Below are 13772 nucleotides of genomic sequence, written 5' to 3'. Positions count from 1 at the left end.
GATTCAAATACCATTGTATATTACATTTATTTGATTTCATAGATTATTTTAGTAATGCAATTATCCTTTTATTTCCTATTTTTCATTGATCGATGTGTGTTTTTTTCTGAGAACACCATTGATTTTAACTTATTTACATTCATTTTAATTTTTCATTATATCTTTCATACAAGTCATATGTGTAAGACTGTTCAATATTTGTGTAGACTACAACAATAACCCAACGCGTTTGTCTTCAAGATAACTACGATGTTTCGGAACAAAAACAAATGGATGCATAATGTCCTTTGTGTTTTTTGTTTTATTTTAATTTTAACATGTCTTTAACATTCATATGCAAAATAAAAAAATAGACATAGATTTTCTCCTAGCATTGAATGTTATACTTTATCGTGTAAAAGAGGGACGAAAGATACCAAAGGGACAGTCAAACTCATAAATCTAAAACAAACTGACAACGCCATGGCTAAAAATGAAAAGGACAAACAAACAACAGCACACACGACACAACATAGAAAACTAAAGAATAAACAACACGAACCCCACCAAAAAACTAGGGGTGATCTCAGGTGCTCCGGAAGGGTAAGCAGATCCTGCTCCACATGCGGCACCCGTCATGTTACTTATGTGATAACAAATCCGGTAAATAGTCTAAAGTGTAACATATGTAACAGGTTTTATCTCTCAACATCATATTTAGCCATTTTACCATTCGCACATAGACAAAAATGAGAAAGACATGAATGTTAACAAAAATAGAAATCAAACACCGACAAACTCACCATTATTGTTTCTTTATTTCATATTTGTTTTTTATGCTGATTACGATTCTAAAACAGTGTTGATTGTATCCTGATTTGTAACATGTGTTTCTATTATGACTGTTTATTTTGTTCTATCGACAATACAATTTCGTTCGTTGTCCGTTCGTGCGTATTCATGACATGTGCCCATTGGTTTGCACCTAAAAATTCGTACGGTAATCTTTCTTACCATCGACTTTCGCTATAGCCTAAAGAAGAGAAACGTATATTTACGTATGGTTTAATGTGAATTTGTATTTGTAATTATGATCACTATTGTTAGTATGTCTGTATTTGATTTATAAGATATATAATTAAAGGTAAAAGTGATTCGCACACCTATATAAGATCTGGTGATTTTGGTAAAGCAATAGTACAGGGTGAATATAACATATCGTTGACAATATACTGGATTTTATGCGATTTTCAAACCAGTGAGACTTTAAGCTAGCTGTTTAGTCCATCATGTTATACATAAGAAAACGCCTATACCATGTTAGGGGTAGGACAGTTCTTTTTTATGTTTTTTTTTTTAATTTTAAACATATTTTTTTAGTTATCTGTTACATAAATCCTACGTTGCCCAGTGAAGCAACTAAGTTTTTATCATTTAACCGTGGGGGAAAACAAATTAAAACAAGCTCCCATTATAAATAATTAAAATCTTTCTTTATCAATATTATCTATCTTTGCCCTAATGTACATTTTCTCTCACAATAGCCTCCTATATTTACCAGTTTCAATTGTATAGCACTTCAACCTGTTCCGTCTATTACAATAAATTTCTGGTCGAGTGATCTTTTGCCACGTGCTACAATCGGCATACATACAGGTTGGACTTTGTAAATACAGCTGTTTCGCAAAACACGCCTCTTTTGGGGAGATCTTGAATATTCATAGAAAATTAATTTTGTTTACATACTGGTTCCCAGTTATGCTCTCTGTGTTCCATCTCACAGAGACATAACTTGGGAATGTTCCCAGTAAATATACATGTACCTATTGTTTACATTCAAATCTGTGGTAATCTTTCAGTCGAGGTAGGGGTAGTTAAGAAAATTAGTGTTAGTTTAAACTATGAGAAGTTCAGGGCATATAAAAGTTGAAAATATGCCCTATATTTTGATCTTTGAAAAAAATTGTGGTACATATGAACTTTCAATTCTAGGATAAGATTGTTTTCAAAATTTCATAGTAAAAGTGGTACAGTTTTAGCCGTAAAAGGAGTTCCTATGGGAAATTGCATTGTCAATATTACAGAAATGCAACCTACATACATACATACGCGTATCAGCTTTTTGTACATTTGAATGCAGTCATTGACAGTACTTTTATCACAAATGTATATGTTTTACGTTTTGTAACAAATTCAGCTGAAATAACTTACTTACTTACTGCCCTTGTACGCCATCAGCTGAAATCAGTTCATTATTAGTTTTCAGTGCATTAGGTCTCTTTTAGTGGTAAAACACAACAAAATTAGAAAATAAACACCTTTTCGACGAAACGCGCGTGTGGCGTATTAAAATATATAATCCAGGTACCTTTCATAACTATACCTATCTGAAAAGGAGCGACCGTCAGTTACTTTGAAGATCTTTGATGTCAGTTTCGAATTTCGGTCCAATTCTGCTATCTTGATGTTTCACTTAATCATGTTCATTTCTTCCAAAGACATCCTCTTGAAATACTGCAGTGCTGAGACTGAACGATGTTTATTCAAAGGTCGATTTTTGTCTTTGTAATTCAGTGGTTGTCGTTTGTTTATGTGTTACGTATTTGTTTTTCGTTCATTTTTTTTATAAATAAGGCCGTTGGTTTTCTCGTTTGAATTGTTTTACATTGTCTTATCGGGCCTTTTATAGCTGACTATGCGGTTTAGGCTTAGCTCATTGTTGAAGGCCGTACGTCGACCTATAGTTGTTAATTTCTGTGTCATTTTGGTCTCTTGTGGACAGTTGTCTCATTGACAATCATACCACATCTTCTTCTTTTTTATTTATCATAATGTAAAACGTACATGTACGATAGAAGCTTTCAAAGCAGCCGAAAGCTATTTTGATACTTCCCCAATACCGACCTTAAGCAGCCACAGCAGCATCAAAAACTACCAAAAGGTAAGCATAACAGCAGCAACGGGAACAGTTATATAAACAAAAATAAATGCATTTCACATATTAGTGGAAATATCAATACCAAATCCTAACCCTAAATAAAACAAACGCATGCGAAGTTAACACAATGAGGCAATTTGGATAACAGATGCTCATATGTTTCAAAGGACCATATTATCGGTTAAGAGAACCCTATACATGCAAGATTAACACTATGAGAGATAATTAGATTTGATCTAAAGGTGCATCCACATCCCATTCGTTTGCTAACCTGGTCGTTTGCTACTACCTTTAATCCATCAATGAGTAGCTGCAATAACCACCAAACGAGTGAATGTAAAAGTGAAGTTAACATTCATTCATTCTATCTTTCTGACTGTCTATCCTTAAAGTTTTAAACACCAATGAAGATTTCTATTGATTTCAACAAGTACATTGCAACTCTTTTTCAACCGTCGAGCTGGATTAATAATGGAGCTATAACATACGAACTTTCTGAAGGTTAATGTTGAATACTTGGGTTTTGAAATGTGAATTTGTATTAATAAATAATTCTTCTAAAAAAGAAAAAAATAACAGATCAACAAAGTTGTTCATAGTTGGACATTATTTCCATACAACACGTACGTCAATTTACACGGGCACAATCACAATTTATAATATTCATGATTTTTTGGTTTTTTAAAGGAATTTTCCTCAATAATATTACTTCATGTTGGCGATTTATTGAAATGATTTTCAACACCGATATATTCATTGCATTGTTCATGTTGTTGAAAGAGGGAAATGGTTTTTATCATCACTAAATGAAAGGGAATATTATTCCAAAAGCATAAGTTTTTACTTCAGAACTGTTATGGCGTCTTAGTATTTTTGAATTGCCCGTTTGTATCTTTCTCGCACTTTGCAAGTCCACTTGAAACAAATCGCAATTGACCTGGATTATCATTATTTTTTTCGAATGTCGGTGGTCTATCCCAACACATTCGCTTCCTTCACAAATGAAAAATAGCAGTCTGCAAATAACCCAAAAACACTAATCAACCAATTTTTTTTTCTGTTTTATTAGGTATTATTTTTCTTCTATGACGTAGACAAGATTGATAATATTCCATCATTCCATGATACGTAATTTATTCTATGTAGTAATACGCGTTACGATTAATCATCTTTTACTTCCAAAATAACAAAGTACAGTGTCGTCATTAAGGTGAAAATAAACATAACAAGAAAGTCATGAAAGTATATTACGAAAATTTAATTATGTAAATAAACAAAGAAATACAGTTGTATTGATGCTATAACATTTATCGGAAGACATTCAAACAGATGTTATCTTGTATTACATGTATTACACTAATCGAGAAGGGATGTTGAACAACAAACAAACCGGATAATATCATTTAATTTAATTAAAGTGTACATTTTATTTTACATCATTATCTTGTATAAAATCTAAAAACAGTAATTAAGTTATTTAAACATTAAAGTTTGTCAACAGTAAACGTTACATTTTCTTAATATGTAAGTATATTTAAATTTATAAAAGAATTGAAATTGACTGCAGACCTGAAAGTTTCAAAGTCACAGGATAGCATGTGATCTGCCATATGTTGAACTAATAAGCAAGTACATGAATTCGTGGAAACTGTGGTACGCAATTTGCATATAAACATGATAAACTCTTACAATGATAGCTTCATTGTATATTGTTTTTCCATTACCGTTACATGTAATAGTTACGATTACCAAACTTTATACATATAGTCCTTGTTCTCGGGTTTTAGCATCCACAATTCTTAAATATTAGTTATTTGTAGGTCATTAAATATCGTGATGAGGGCTAAAATTCAATTGTGTATTTCAAGTATTATCTAGCATTGCAAATGTGAAGTATGGGGTCTGGATTAGGGTTCTTCGTTTCTGCATTTTTTTTTTTTTTTTTATAAGGCGGTTTTTCTCAATTCTTATAGATATTGTGTGTTATTCTTTATTCTTTGTTTTTTTAACATAATTATCACTTTTCTTTATTAATTTGGTGCATAATTTTACACATATTGTGAATTATTCTCTATTCTGTAAGCCCCATCAACACCCTCAAAGAATACTTTAAGCTTAATGTAACGATATATTGAGGGTTTGGAGTCGAAGATTTAATCAAATGTCCGTATAGAAAAATGTATTTAGTATATGTTTCACTTAAAAATTGAACCACAACTATTTGAAGGCTTTCAATTTGCTTGTTTTATTTTGAAGTACTTTAATGAAATACAAAAGTCTAAGGAAACTCAAATGTTATTTATTAAGAAACTTTTATTTGTTGCTGGCTCAAAATATAAAACAATCCAATATAAATACTGAAATTATACTGTTTCAAAATATTGAACTTATACTGCAAATGGATAGCTGTGGAACTAAAAATAAACATTTGCTGTAAAAATAGGTCTTCTTTGTTAAATACTATTATATTAAACAATACGTATCATTAGAAATTATAAAAATCATCGTCCAATTGTAAATATTTGACCTTCAGGAGGTGTTTTCTAGAAAAACATGAACAATACATATTTAGAAACAAACGTTTAATTTCTTGCAATTTTTTTGGATGTAACACGTCCTCTGATTGACTGAAAGTGTTTCATTGATTATACATATTGTTGACACGTGACCGTGGTGTAATAAACATTGTTTTCATGATTCTTTCATAACTTTTTTAAAATATGCAATTCAAAATTGAATTATAAAGTATGATAATAGTAATTCTACGCGGATTATTATACACATACTTTATTTGTATTTCTTCATAAGCTGAAAAATATTACAGTCATACCTGAAATTGACAACTAAGAGTTATAACATGTAAGAATGTCTGGATTGGAGTTTTCTTCATTTATGTAAAACAATTTTAGATGCCATTTTTCTCATTTCTTTTTTCTATTTGGCCAGTATGTTCTATTCTCTGTCTTATAGCAGGAATATGACAATTTTGTTCTTCTTCAAATATTCCGTATCTTTGTACATTGTATGTTGACGTTTGTGTTTGTGGCAGTTTGGTGTTTCTGTTTTTTATTGTTCGCCACTTATGACTATTGAACAGCAGTAAATTACTGTTGCCTTTATTTAACATTTCAATATTCTCTATTTTTGTTGCTTTGAATCACGTATTTGCGTGTCACTTTACGGAGCTAAGGTTGAATGTTAAAGATCTTTATATGTTTGTCTTAACAAAAATGCATTCTGTTTGTTAAATAAATAGTCGCTCTAGTTGCAAAACAATATCTATTTAAAATCGATAACAGTTATTTTTCGTCAATTCCGTGTTTTACAGTTCTTCATAAAAAAAACTTATCTTCTTCTATCGATTACAAGAAAGACTTTGGTGCCAGAGTGTTGAATATTATAATCAAATGACACATATCATTCAGTCACGCTATGTCCGATTACATCATACACAATTAACAATGTAGTATGCAAAGGACGATAAGAGCACTGAAATTCTGATTTAAAACCCATAGTATTGACTCTATGCTTACGTTTTATTGTCTTTGATATCGTTTTTTTATTAGAAAAATTTTAAATATTTCATTCAATCTAGATTTTTTTATAATTAAATTAAAAAAAAATTGTTTTTGTTTTTAGAAGAAGTTGAAAGGAACCATGAAATTTGCTGTGTGTTTAGTTGTCTGTGTGTTGTTGGTCGTCGTAGAAGGTAAGACACGATAACATTCAAAAGAGAGAGGCAAAAGTTACCAAAAGGATTTTCAAACTCATAAGTAGCAAACAAATTGACAATATAATGGCAACAAAATCGAAGAAAAAACAAACTACAATAGAGAAAACATAACACTAATTTCTAACGAATGAGCAAATCTAACATGGATCAGGGGTTTTGGAAGAGTAAGCATATCTTCTCTGCATACGTCATCCTTCGTGTCATCTATGTAACTTTCTAAATGCATAAGGGTACTCAAATCTAAGCGACAGTAATTCAAAAAGTAAGGGTTTAATCCAAAGCAAAATAAAACGCTTATACCTATCATGTTATCGTATTCCTGACTTGGTATAGGCAGTTCCTTGTAGAGAGAATGGTTGAGTAAACCAGTAGCTAGTATAGCTAATTAAACCTCTTGCTTATCTTGACAATAAGGGAACTCCAAGCAGAACAAAAAGACATAAAAGGTTATATTGTCAAAAATCTTGGTATAACTGTCAACCTTGTGTTTTCATCATAATCACTATAAATAGAATCAGCAAAGAAAACAAAATGGCACATAGACACTCTAAAAACAAATTATATATTCAAAAATGAAAGACCGGTATACAAAAACAGTTACCATAGCAGAAAAACACAATGGCGGGATGAAAAAATACTCAGCCACGCATAAAGCATATTACCAAGAATGGACCAAACAGTCAAGATATTAAATATGCAAAGACAAATAAAAACACTACAACACGTAATAAGTATTATTTACAACGAAAGTACTTCAAATCTTTACTTCAAGACCAACATGTATCATTTCTCAAGTTGATACGGAATATTTGTCAAATCTCGTGAAGCGATAAGGAAGAGATAAATGAAGATAAAGACACAAACGTCTTTAAAGTCTGTATACAATGTGGAATTCTCATATATTTTGGAATCGAGCATCTACAAAGAGACATGTATTATCAAAATAGGCATCTGCTGTAGTAAAGTTGGTTTTGTTGAATGTTATTGGTTATTATTTTACATATTTTGTCATACAAAAGTATATAAAGTGTGTACATTTTTGGAATGAGTGTAATGCAAGCTTATGGTACTCAACGAATGAGCAAGTTGTCCTTCGCTATGGCCTTACAGATTTTCAATGAATGTTGGACAATTACTTTTAATTTTTGATTTCAAAACTGTTTCAGTAAATATGGCAAATGGTGAAAGACTAGAAGACAATGGATTTCTTCAAAAGTAAGTTTAGCTAAAATCTTATCAACCTATCAACTAAAAATACATTTTAAAAGAGTTACACAAATATTTCATCCACAATTAGATACATTGTTGAAAGATTGACATTTCCCCGCTCCATACAGTCATCAGCATGTTGTCTCAGAAAGCTAAAAATATGTTTTTATTTCGCAAAACACGATATAACAAATTAGTGGCAATATAAGTTGAAATCTCATAAATTCATACAGAATATTCAAAGTTAATGGGAAGAGTCGAGAGGGTATTAAGTATAATGTTCTATTTATTTATGCTAATATCAAGTTAAAATATCGAGAGAAAAAGCATGCATTCGCGTTCAAAAACTTGATGTAAAGAAAATTCGTCTTACAAAGACTTAATACTATGCATTTATACATTTTTAAATACCTTTATACACACAATGTATTCCATCTAAAATACAAATACAATAAAAGAGACGCTGTAGCATCGGTAGAAGACTAATCTAATTGCGAATGTAAGGGTTTAATGTGGAATGAGGCAGGCACATCTCTGCCAACTATAATCTTAAGTTCAGTGGTTTCTAAATTCGATATTGTCTTTGACATATTCAACGCCATTGAGGCTTTCTGAGTGATAACCTTTTTAAATGTTCTATAAAAGGTTGTTTTACTAATCTGATCACCAGTAGAATGTAGGTTCTAACACGGTTATAAATGTTCTTTAAATATATTTGACCTTAATATACGTATCGTCAGATCATATGTGTTCATACGGCATATGAATTCCTACTATGCATGCTATTACAATGGCAATTGTGACGTCACAAACAATAAAATCATAAAAATGCTGGATTACGACGGAAATTCAAAACGGAAAGTTCCTAATCGTTTGGCAAAATCAAAAATTCAAACACATCAAATGAATGAATAACAACTGCCAATGCATTTATAAAAGGACGAGAACCCCTGAGGCGAGTGTACATGTAGTTACAAAGTTTGATTTATCATTAAAGTAGTTTTTGTATATCTTTTATATCGAAATGTATCCATACCATTAATAAGCGAAATATATGATCCAGATTTACACTTAATTGTTAGCTTTTTTTAGGCTTGAGAAGAGAGCTGTTAGCTGTGGCACATATAGAAAATCTTGCTCGTTTCGTAAGTGCTGTTCTGGTTATACCTGTTCGTATGGAAGATGTCGTTCCAGTTACGGGAAGTGAGCTTTTGTCGTTCCGGTTACTGGAAAGTGAACTTGACCATCTAATATTTCAAACTAATTAATAATAGTTACAGAACTAAATGTTCATGCAGTAGAAATAAAGATGTTGCTTTCTGCTTCAATGTTTGATTTATTTTCCTTTTAAAAAAGAGACACACGCTACAAACAAAAATTAGACTTTTTAGTCGAAAACTAATTTACACGGTCATGGCAAAACAAGAACAAAAACCATAAGACAAACAACAGTATATGAAACACAAAAGAAAAATTTTAAATCGAGCAACACATGTGCATACCCTACCAAAAATGAAAGGTAGTCCTAAATGCTTCAAAAGGGTGACTAGATTCTATCAAATGCATTGTCTAGATATATCTAGTGATTATGCATAACAAAGCATTGGAAAGTCTGAGCTATTATTTTGAAAACAAACAAAGCATCTTCTTCCTTCTAACTAGAGGCTCTGAAGAGCATGTGTCGCTCACCTTGGTCTATGTGAATATTAAACAAAGGACACAGATGGATTTATGACAAAATTGTGTTTTGGTAATGGTGATGTTTGTACATCTTACTTTACTGAACATTCTTGCTGCTAAAAATTATTTCTATCTATATTGAACTTGGCCCAGAAGTTTCAGTGGAAAATGTTAGTAAAAATTTACCAATTTTATGAAAATAGTTAAAAATTGACTTTAAAGGGCAATAACTCCTAAAGGGGTCAACTGATCATTACGGTCATTTGACTTATTTGTAAATCTTACTATGCTGAACATTATTGCAGTTTACAGTTTATCTCTATCTATAATAATATTCAAGGAAATAACCAAAAACAGCAAAATTTTCCTAAAGTTACCAATTCAGGGGCAGTAACCCAACAACGGAATGTCCGATTCATCTGAAATTTGAGGGCAGATAGATGTTGACCTGATAAACAATTTTACTCCATGTCAGATTTGCCCTAAATGCTTTGGTTTTTGAATTATAAGCCAAAAACTGCATTTTACCCCATTGTTCTATTTTTAGCCATGGCGGCCATCCTGGTTGGTTGGCTGAGTCAAGCCACACATTTTTTAAACTAGATACCCAAAAGATGATTGTGGCACAGTTTGGATTAATTTGGCCCAGTAGTTTCAGAGGAGAATATTTTTGTAAAAGATAACTAAGATTTACGAATTTTTTTTAGAAATTGACTATAAAGGGCAATAACTCCTAAAGAGGTCAACTGACCATTTCGGTTATGTTGACTTATTTGTAAATCTTACTATGCTGAACATTATTGCAGTGTACAGTTTATCTCTATCTATAATAATATTCAAAGTAATAACCAAAAACAGCAAAATTTTTTTAAAATTACCAATTCAGGGGCAGCAACCCAACAACGGGTTGTCCGATTCATCTGAAAATTTCAGGGCAGATAGGTATTGACCTCATAAACAATTTTACTCCATGTCAGATTTGCTCTAAATGCTTTGGTTTTTGAGTTATAAGCTAAAAACTGCATTTTACCCCTATGTTCTATTTTTAGCCATGGCGGCCATCTTAGTTGGTTGGCCGGGTCAAGCCACATATTTTTTAAACAAGTTACCCCAATAATGATTGTGGCTAAGTTTGTTTTCATTTGGCCCAGTAGTTTCAGAGGAGAAGATTCTTGTAAAAGTTAACAGACGACGCCGGACGACGACGACGACGGACGACGGACGCAAAGTGATGAGAAAAGCTCACTTGGCCCTGTGGGCCAGGTGAGATCAAACGTTTTAATGATTATAACGACGAGTGTCTAATTCTTTTACATGTTTAAGCTATTTTAATGTGTCATACATGAAGTGCAAAAATCTAAGTAATGTAAAAATAAACTTCGGGAAACAAGAGGGGTAAACGTTTAATTATTTACACATATGTTAACTGTTTATATGGTAAAAATTCAAATATATGTTTGTTCAGTGACTTTATATACCTATATGGAGTTATTTTCTTTCAGAACGACAGGTCATTCTTTTTCAGAATCAACCCGGACGATACCATGTTTCATTGAAATATGCTCAAAGGCATAAAATAATGACCTGTGTGAGGTCATTATTTTCCTTGATAAACATGCAACCTATGATTTACTTCAAAAATTATTTCGTCTAATAGTTTTTTGTTGCCGATTTGGAAATTTATTTTTTAAAGTCCAATCGTTTACAGTTTATCTCTATCTATAATAATATTCAAGGAAATAACCAAAAACAGCAAAATTTTCCTAAAGTTACCAATTCAGGGGCAGTAACCCAACAACGGAATGTCCGATTCATCTGAAAATTTGAGGGCAGATAGATGTTGACCTGATAAACAATTTTACTCCATGTCAGATTTGCCCTAAATGCTTTGGTTTTTGAATTATAAGCCAAAAACTGCATTTTACCCCATTGTTCTATTTTTAGCCATGGCGGCCATCCTGGTTGCTTGGCTGAGTCAAGCCACACATTTTTTAAACTAGATACCTCAAAGATGATTGTGGCACAGTTTGGATTAATTTGGCCCAGTAGTTTCAGAGGAGAATATTTTTGTAAAAGATAACTAAGATTTACGAATTTTTTTTAAAAATTGACTATAAAGGGCAATAACTCCTAAAGAGGTCAACTGACCATTTCGGTTATGTTGACTTATTTGTAAATCTTACTATGCTGAACATTATTGCAGTGTACAGTTTATCTCTATCTATAATAATATTCAAAGTAATAACCAAAAACAGCAAAATTTTCTTAAAATTACCAATTCAGGGGCAGCAAATCAACAACGGGTTGTCCGATTCATCTGAAAATTTCAGGGCAGATAGGTATTGACCTCATAAATAATTTTACTCCATGTCAGATTTGCTCTAAATGCTTTGGTTTTTGAGTTATAAGCCAAAAAATGCATTTTACCCCTATGTTCTATTTTTAGCCATGGCGGCCATCTTGGTTGGTTGGCCGGGTCAAGCCACATATTTTTTAAACAAGTTACCCCAATAATGATTGTGGCTAAGTTTGTTTTCATTTGGCCCAGTAGTTTCAGAGGAGAAGATTCTTGTAAAAGTTAACAGACGACGCCGGACGACGACGACGACGGACGACGGACGCAAAGTGATGAGAAAAGCTCACTTGGCCCTGTGGGCCAGGTGAGATCAAACGTTTTAATGATTATAACGACGAGTGTCTAATTCTTTTACATGTTTAAGCTATTTTGATGTGTCATACATGAAGTGCAAAAATCTAAGCAATGTAAAAATAAACTTCGGGAAACAAGAGGGGTAAACGTTTGATTATTTACACATATGTTAACTGTTTATATGGTAAAAATTCAAATATATGTTTGTTCAGTGACTTTATATACCTATATGGAGTTATTTTCTTTCAGAACGACAGGTCATTCTTTTTCAGAATCAACCCGGACGATACCATGTTTCATTGAAATATGCTCAAAGGCATAAAATAATGACCTGTGTGAGGTCATTATTTTCCTTGATAAACATGCAACCTATGATTTACTTCAAAAATTATTTCGTCTAATAGTTTTTTGTTGCCGATTTGGAAATTTATTTTTTAAAGTCCAATCGATGATAGGTGTAAAAGAAACCGTCATTGTAGTCCCGCATTTTAATTTTAGAAACAAATAACGTAAAGTACGTGAAGTTTTGTTAGTTTATCGCTACAATAAAGAAACGTTATCATATATGTCAGATAAATTTTAATGTAGACTTTCAAAAAATAAATCCAGATTTAACATATTCGTGTGTAAGATTTTGAAAATCTTATTCAGTCAAACTGAATAGGTTGATTGATTTTTGGTTGCTTGCTTAACGTCCAGTGGCAAATAGTTCATGCATGTTCAGAACGATACACACTGAATAGGAAATCATACTGTGACCTACATGTATTTATATTCGTCTTCGTGTCAGTTTTTAACTTTTTAAAATTTATGTATACCTTTTACTTTATCAAATGATCAACTAATAAGATAATCTATTGAATAACATTAACGTAACTCACGAAAGGGTCGGGTGCGGACTGGGGGTATATAATTATATCCTGATTATCTTTTAATGAAATTGTATTGCTATTCAAAATACAATCTTTCTTAATTTTCATTCGAATCAAGTAAAATTGTTAAAAAAAATAACCACTTTTCCGAGATAGAAAAACATAACAAATAGAAAAAAAAAACATACCCATCCCCCTTTTCTATAAGCTAAGTGGTACAATAAATTACTGACAATGTGTCTTGTATTTGTCATACACCGTTATCGGATGGTAACAATACATTTGTGTCTTATTTCATGCAGTTACAGTAATATTTTTATTGTGTATGGATAATAATTTTTAAAAGGTTTATATCTAAATTATTTAGTGAGTTTTATTTCACATCTAAATGAGCCGCAGGGCGTATTAAAACCTGAACGCATTAGAAAGGATTATATACCTAATTGGAGTTATTTTCTTTCAGAACGACAGGTCATTCTTTTTCAGAATCAACCCGGACGATACCATGTTTCAATGAAATATGCTCAAAGGCATAAAATAATGACCTGTGTGAGGTCATTATTTTCCTTGATAAAAATCCAATCTATAATTTATTCAAAATTTCATTCTTCTGATAGTTTGTTGCCGATTTGGAAATCTATATTTTAAAGTTCAATCGATGATAGAAGTTAAAGAAACCTTCATTGCTCGCATTTTAATTTTAGAAACAAA

Source organism: Mytilus galloprovincialis, chromosome 7 (genome assembly GCF_965363235.1).
Source record: "Mytilus galloprovincialis chromosome 7, xbMytGall1.hap1.1, whole genome shotgun sequence".
Taxonomy (NCBI): Eukaryota; Metazoa; Mollusca; class Bivalvia; order Mytilida; family Mytilidae; genus Mytilus; species Mytilus galloprovincialis.
Note: the sequence above shows the minus strand (reverse complement) of the source record.